Source organism: Nanorana parkeri, unplaced genomic scaffold, assembly GCF_000935625.1.
Source record: "Nanorana parkeri isolate BGI_ZX_2015 unplaced genomic scaffold, ASM93562v1 scaffold1107, whole genome shotgun sequence".
NCBI lineage: Eukaryota > Metazoa > Chordata > Amphibia > Anura > Dicroglossidae > Nanorana > Nanorana parkeri.
In genome coordinates, this window is record NW_017307375.1 from 115,509 (window position 1) to 124,066 (window position 8,558).

Sequence of the window (8,558 nt, forward strand, 5' to 3'; positions counted from 1 at the left end):
CTTCAGGAAATACAAAACAGTATTCTATTAAAGGGGGGAAAAAATGATTATGGTCTTTTTTAGGTTTGCAATGTTATAAACTTATGGTTTACATGTTGTTCCATGATCAAATAACGTTATAACATTTAACAATATATGTACCATTGCCTTTAGGCCCCTTTCAGACGAGTGGTCCGATCAGGTCCGCTTGTCAGGTGGACCGGATCGGATGTCCCATGTTAGTCTATGGGCAGCCGGATCTCAACAGACGGGTGTGTGTTTAAATCAGGTTACCCCCAGCTCCGGCCAGGTCTGGAAAAATGAAGCAGTGGTTAGTTTCACTGGACATGATCGTGTCAGATTGGGGATAATCTGATGTAAACATGCACATATCCATTTACATTCGATTCCCCATAGTCTCATGTGGAGGCCGGGCATTTCATTTTTTTCCTACATCGCAAGTGGTGAAATTCCATCTGTGGATCCCCTGCAGATCCCCTCCTGATCGCATAATGTGAAAGGGACCTTATTCTGTCTTGGCTATGTAGAACCCACTCTTCTACTCCAGAAGCACAAACAAATCAAAGCTGTATTTTAACATAGGTGTGAGAACAATTAAATATGGCTTCCGTTCTAAAAACCATTCTTTGTGCATGAGTTTCTAAAAGTAGTAATTAACATAGATTAAAAACAAGGTGTTACAATGTTACGTAAAACACAATATGATCAATAAAAAGAACATATTTCACTTGGACATTAACACGTTAATTTCAATTCTCGGAATTAGTAGCATAGTGAAACTCCCGTTATTCCCATGACTGACATCCAGTTGAGCTACATTGAAGGAGAAAACACAGTCACATGCTTTAATATAAAGGGGAACATCCAGAAATGTATGGGAAAGGTAACGTGGTTTTGAGCAACAGAAAAGAGTACATGTTGAAGGGTGAAAGTAAATAAATAATAAAGTAAAAGTAAAGTTAAAAAAAAGTAAAATTAAAAAAAGTAAATAAATAATTAAGGATAAAGTAAATGGTTGCTTCACAGAAAATGTCTCTTACAAATAGTCAAATGAAGGCAAAATCATGCCAGTCTACTCAATGCTTGTTGGAAGCTTGAGTCATCTGACTGATATAGGCTCATCACTGCTAATTAAGAATGAGAGGGTGTTCTCCTCCTCCGACATTTTCAGTTGTGTGTGTAGTCTTATACAGTATTTCCTGGTTTCTCATAGCAGAGCTGTTAAAGCCACAGAATGTCAGTGTCATGGTGTGGTAGGCAAGTAGCATATTATCCAACTATTTAATGTTTTTTTTCTACTAGACACAATAAAAAATATGTTAAATGTAGAATGTGTTAAATATACCGGTATATATTTATTTGACCTCCAGGAACACAACATTGGAAATAGCTTGAACATTAAAGGAGAACTATGGGGTTAAGGCTATTCCCCATAGTTCTCCTTAGGGTAACGGGAGGACACAAACTAGCATCCTCCCATCACCCTAGGCTCAGTATACCTCGAGCTGTAGCTTGCGGTATACTGAAACGCCGCAGCTGCTGCTCGTGGTATACTAAGACGCCGCAGCTGAAGCGGATCCCGACAATTATGTCTGGATCCGCCCAGCTGCATGACTGACAGCTGGCTCTGCCTATCTAGAGGCAGAGCCAGCTGTACCCGCCCCCTCCCCCGTCTGTTCCGCCAGTCAGCGCTGGCGGATCGGGGAGGGGGGAATCCAGCCCCTCCCCTGTCACGGCAGAGAGCCGTGACAGGATCGAGAGGTGAGCGAATGCCAGTATGTGTTTGCTCACCTCCTGATCTATTGAGCCGACCTGTGACAGTCTCATTGTAACAGGTCGGCTAGAACTATGAGGTGAGTGAAAATCTGTTATTTATAGGTTATAGATCAAAATACCTGTTTTTAATTGTTAAACATGGGTCCCCATGATACATCTGGTCAACAACAAAAGGCAGCATGGCAGACACTTAACCAGGGGTAGGGACCAAGACTTCTTCTGCTACACTAAATAAAACACACCACACACTGGACTACTTTAAATATTTTTAATGTAATCTGAATGAAGAAGGCCAAATGATAACTGTTTTTTAGACAATAACGGAACATATAACATTAGTTTAAACAAACAATAGTAATAATCATAGCAGAACCAATATAAATGCCATAACCACATACAATTACCCAGTGTACTATCCACTTACCAGGCCCCTGAAAAAATGCCCTACTAAAACCCTCTTTAGAATTTTGGCTTAAGACCCAAAACAGTGTATCTTCCACTGGCCCCTTATATCCTCCTGGACTATTGGGTACACCCATACCATAACCAATGGCCACAATTGAGTGCTAGTTTTCCTCTACGACTTTTCCAAAATGCTCCTTTTGACCTCCTCCCTCATCCAGTCTTCGCAGTCATGTCCAGCTTGGCATTGTCAGGAGCCCACCAAGTTTACAGGAGCCAAAACGATAAACAAAATGGCCACTGCCAGTTTTCTAAACTAAGCTCCCCTACACACACACACACACTAGTCCCACCTAATCCAAATTAGCCATTTAAAAATGAACTTCATCTAACCCTTCCAACCCAACACAATACAGACATTAATGCTGGGCCCACACCTTACAACCATCGCAAGACTTTTGTCTTGCGATGGTTGTAAGGTACTTAAAAAAACGTACGATCTGCCTATGTTGCATAGGCAGATCGTACTTGCGATGATCGCAAGCCACGCCCCCTGAGGGGCGGGCTTCCGATGACCGCAATGCCGAACGGGCAGTGTGCGCTTGCGCACACCGGCCCGTACGGCTGTTATCGTACGGACATGCCACAAACCCGCCGGACATCGTACGATGCTCGGCGGGTTTTCGAACATGTCCGTAAGTTTAAAGTTGTGCGACCTTACAGTAGTAGAGGTCGCATGGCTTCCACACACCTTACGATAATCGTACGATCGCGGGATTTCCCGCGATTATCATACGATTATCGTAAGGTGTGTGGGGACCTTTACCCCCTAAAATGTCTGGTCCTACCCTGATCAAGCCTGTTTAACTGCATGCAGGTGAAATGAACATGAGAAGCCGTCACTCAGCTGGAACACCTGTAGAAAAGGGCCCCTACTTTGAACCTTAGCTTCCCAGCACATTTTCCTATGCAAATAACACCTTTTGTGTATGCTAGGAGATTAACTTTACTGGCAGTATACTTATGTTGAACCTGTAGTTCAGTTTTAATAAACTTGCAGGACATATGATGAATGTAGATTTACATCCAACACACGTCTACAGTTATTTTGCAGATTGCAACATTTTTACTAGCGTGACAAATGAACAATGATTCATAATACATGTTCTCATATGCAACATGTGCATAAAAAATTGGAAACTTAATGTTTGTGCCACTTTACAGAAATGTCACAAAATAATTGCATGTATTTTGGTTGTATAGAATAAGAGCATTGGTTTTATAAACTATGGTCACTATGACATGATAATTTGTCCCAATTTGGGTCTTATTTTGTCACAATTTTGCACATACATTTCTCACTGTGCACCACCAATAGTCTATTGAATGAGTGGTGGTATTTAATAAAACTGGAGCAAACAGAATCTGGAGCAGTTGCCCATGGCAACCAATCAGCATCTCTCTTCAGTTTGTTCAGGTACGATTTGAAAATGAGAGAAAGAAGTAGATAGACTGCAGTGCAAATCTGCTCCAGATTTTGTCTGCTCCAGTTTTGATAAATACCCCCCCCCACTGTATATATAACAATTAGTACAACAAAAATGTTTTTGCATTATTACAGAGGAGGTCTTGGTGACAGGTAATGCCAATAAGGATACAGTTAATGCAATCCAGGCAGCAAGGAAGTTTTCTTAAGCTAGGTCATTGTATTTTATTTTAGCAGTGTAACTATAGTTTTCAAATCTCATTGGGTGAAAATAACTGTCACCTTTTGAAAACAGGGATCTTTGCCATGGTGTGTTTTTTGTGAATTGATGACCATCTCCGGGCAAAACAAAAAGACTTCACTTGCAGTGGAGTTACCACTCATTTATGTCTAGGGGACAAGGATTGCAATTTTCATTACCTGATCCTCAGGGACGTTCCTATAATGAGGCAAGCTGAGCTGCCTGGGTCATGTGCAGGGGTGGCAGGCAGAGCGGAATGGCCGCTTTGCTGCATAATGTTTGCAGTGTGCCTGCTTCCCCCTTTTCGGCCAAAGCGTCCCAGGTTGCTAAGAGTTGGGTGGGGAAATGTGTAAATGCCATACATATCTCTCCACCCAGATCTTAGCAACCTGGGACGCTCCAGTGAAGTCACATAATTTTAGGAACTTGACAGAATACCGGCCAGGGTGTCCCAGGTTGCTAAGATCTCCCCATCTGGTTCCTACTGGGTGATTCTTTTTTAATCTGTGACCAAAATCAATGCAAATACAGCTTGTATGTTGAGCTCATTGTTTGTATAATTGATTTTTTTTAAACACTAGAGTTATTGTTTCTGCTGTACCTGTCAAGCAAAGCGCTCTCAATGCCTTGCAAAGCAGATTTCGTCAATAACCAAAATTTCTCTCTCTACCTCCTCAATTTTTTGTAAAATCCGCTCTATGCTTTGCACATCCCTTTGTTTTTCTTGGCTCTGCTGTGACTTGCTTCTATCTTTGTTGCGTTGTGTACGCTTCTACCTGCCGAATGCAGGAACGCTTTATAATAGCAAGCCGTGGTGTTAACTGGAATTCCATATGCAAATAAAGATATTTTTTGCAAAAAAGCAAAATTTGCTTTTAAATTTGGTTTGTGTAATACACAATAACCCTTTATTTTAAACACTATTTGGTTATAGGCTTGTGGACTGTGGACAACTAACCTTAACCTCTACACTTTATGACCAAAGGGAATGGGAGCACCCAACTCTGCCCAAAGGAGTATACTATAACACAGCAATCTTTATTCAGCTAGATTGTTTATTGAAGGTTACGGGAGAGCCAACATGTTTCTGGGATCTGCGCCCCCTTCATCAAGGCTAATAATAAACATATTTGACATTCAATAATAAAATATATAGTTCCATAAATAATGTGCGCTCACACACACACACACACACACACACACACACACACACACTATATAGAAAATAAAAGTCCAGGGATGCAGCACTCCAAAGTAAACATTTTACACATATAATTACAAGTAGTGTTTCCATAAATCACAATTGTTTCGGGATACAATTCAGCCCTTCTTTAGCCAGGGAAAACACATAATGACATACACCTTCACTGCTTCCATAAATCACAACAATGTATCTACTTGTAATTCTGCCAGTTTAGGGTATTTTAACCCTTGCTACAGCACTTTAAAAACTCCTAAAAAAACAGCATATTGGGCTTAAAGGAGGTAACATATTTGATACATTGCCTGCATAGTGGGAGTGGATGGGTGAGGCAGCATGGAATATTTCAAACGTATCAATAATTTGGGTTTTAAGTTGATGTGGGCTCAGAATTTGCAGCGGTTCCCTGTGGCCACTTGACTTGCCAAGGTCCCTGGGAGTGAGTCCTTCAAAGGTGTGGTAGCAATGGTAATAGGTGATAAGTTCCATCAATAGTCTCAAACTTCCACTCATGAAGGTTATCATATTATTGGTAAAAACATTTGGGACTATAGAGCCAAAACATCAATGTATAGAGAACAAAAATCAATGTGTTGACACTTACATCTGGATCCAGAAATCAGGAGATGGACGGCCTGTGTGGTGGATCGGGACACTCGTGATGTATGGCCGAATCTGACTGGTGTGCTGCCTGGAGGAATTCGTCCACAGAAGGGAGGGAGGACTTAGTAACACACTAAACTCAGGACTTAGTAACAGACTAGACTCTGGACTTAATAATGCACTGGATTCAGGGCCCACCTGAGGCCCCGCAGAGCCTACAATGTACTCCACACAGCCCATCTAAGACTCTCTATGGTGAGCTCTGCAGGGTCTCAGGTGGGCTGGTCGGGATCCCTTTCCCTGCACATGCAGCTCCTTACCTGCTGCTGCCTCTTCCGCCGCAAGACCGGCGCTGCTGAGGCCTGGCCTCTTCCGCTGCCAGAATGGCGCTGCTGGGCCCCACCGGCCACCTCCGACACCTCCACTGTCAGTGGGCTGGGGGATCAAGCAACAGGAGGAAAAAAGTTTAGTAAAGGTGTGCAACATGAATATCGTAACAGATTGTTGTTGTTGGACTTGCATCACCCAGCAAATTGGCACTAAGTGAAGTGTTATTCTCCGCCAAATTTCATTTGATCTTTCCTATCATTAGGAAGAGGTAAAATGCTCAAAAATTAGTCTAAAAAAAAACAAAAAGCAGAAAAAGAGGCAGACGATGAAACTTTGTGAGCAGAAGCAAGATGTTTGGAACATTATCTAGGCAGGTGGCACTGCACTGTAGTTGTAATGAGTCAGAGCCGTCCTGCTGTTTAAGCTTTTTTGGTGCTGCGCGTATGAAAAAAAGCAAATCTTATAAGTGATAATTGACACTTACATTAACAGTACCACATAAACACGCAGGCAGCCTAAGCTGATTACCAAGAAAGGATAGCAGTTAGACCCCAGGCAGGCAACACAGGAGTTCACTGATCTCAGTGCGCTTTTATTGCTTGGGTTTGAATAAAAGAATATGTGCGGTGACCTAAGGCATGGTGCATCCTCATCCTGGTTACCTGTACGGAGCTAAGGAAAAGAAGCAATTTTTAGTGTGACTCAACATCTGTAGGAACGGGAATACAGATAATGTAAATATATCATATTTAATATATGCTACCTGGCCAAAAAAAGTCACCACCTGCATTTAGCTAAGCAAATCCTTCATTTGAATAATAGGTCTAGGCTCAGCAAAGTTATATTCCTAAAAAATGAGGTCAGCTGCCTACCTAAATATACTGAATGACTGGGTTTTTGCCATCAATGGATTTTTTCATCTCTGATGGCACATTGGGCATAAGATGACAATGCCAGGATTCATCGGGCTCAGATTGTGAAAGAGTGGTTCAGGGAGCAGGAGACATCATTGTCACACATGGATTGGCCACCACAGAGTCCAGACCTTAACCCCATTGAGAATCTTTGGGATGTGCTGGAGAAGACTTTACACAGAGGTCCGACTCTCCCACCATCACTACAAGATCTTGGTGAAAAATGAATGTAACTCTGGACGCAAAGAAAAGTTATGACATTGCATAAGCTTATCAAAACTATGCCACAGTGAATGTGTGCCATGGTTCTACTAACCACCTTTGGTGTGCCACTTTTTTTTTTGGCCAGATATTGTACATTGTACCAAAAATATGCTACCGTATGAGGATTTTGGTGCTTATTGGTGTTCCAATGCATGATATATACTCTATCTATCTATCTTTCTATCTATCTATCTATCTATTGGGAGATGATAGGTCCTCTTTTATGGTAGTAAGCTAGCAGACAAATTAGGAAATGCTTCCATGCATCTATGGGAATCCCTGGTAAGTAGGAGACTCAGCCGAGCCGATGCATATGCGTTCGTCTCGACTGAGCCGCTTGGCCACGTTCGGGAGCTGTACGGGCTATTGTGAATAGCCCGTACAGCACCCCTTCGGTTCTACTGAACCGAAGGGGTCCTGGGGTCGAAGCTAGCCGAAGGATCGGCCGGAGCTACGGCTAGATCCTTAGGCAGCTTAGTGAATAGACCCCTTTGTATCAGCCTCTTGCAAGCCTTGGCAGGGCTCAGACTGGGAGCCAATCAAGAGTGCAAACAAGTACAATTGCTGAGAGGGACGTGAGATGTCTTAATTTGTTTTGTGCTCTTCTTTCACTGTCTAGTCCTCAGACTGGGGGCTGTAAGTGATGTCATCCATATAGCTGAGTTGTGCTCATCTCCGAACTGGATAGACAGAAATACAAATCATTTGGCAAATAAAACAGCTCCCACACCTGTTATCAGCTCCTCAAAACCCCTAGTACTACAGAGCTAAGATTGGGTAAGGATACACAGCACAAGGAGACAATCAGTTGTACTGCAGTGTCAGTCAGATGTTTACAAGGACCATGCTGAGAGAAGGGAAGAACAGAGTGACATAGGGATGAGGAAACTTCACTTTCATTTAAAACATTTATAAAGCATATATTACTGCTGAGGAAACCCATTTTGTAATTGAAGGAATGATTTTAGGTTAGTCAGTCAATTGTATACACTTTTTAATAGGTTTTATTTATTTATTTTTTCTATTTTTTTTTTTTTCCAAAACTCTTTATTTAAAAAGATTGAACACAGGAGACATGCCATAACAGTGAAACAATGCGAACCAGGCACAGCTGGTATTGTGGTCCAATAGGCCAATGAGAGAATTACCAGAGAAGTATACAAAGTGCAGTAAAATGACACATCATAAACTTCCAATGATTGCGCAAAAAAAGGCAATATGAAAATGCAACAAAAGGGAAGCTTTCCAGGGCATGTCTCAACCCAGATTTTCAGGATAAGATTAAAAAAAGGGAAAAGGAAGAAGAAAAAAAAGGGGGGGGGGAATCCTCAAAGGGGGGAG

At 42.0% G+C, this 8,558-nt stretch overlaps 1 protein-coding gene across 1 annotated transcript in view; it reads left to right on the forward strand.

The window, feature by feature from the left end:
- LOC108796403 (catenin alpha-2) overlaps nt 1-8,558 on the forward strand; it is a 195,745-nt gene that overhangs the window by 53,485 nt on the left and 133,702 nt on the right. The gene's annotated exons all lie outside the window — the stretch shown is intronic.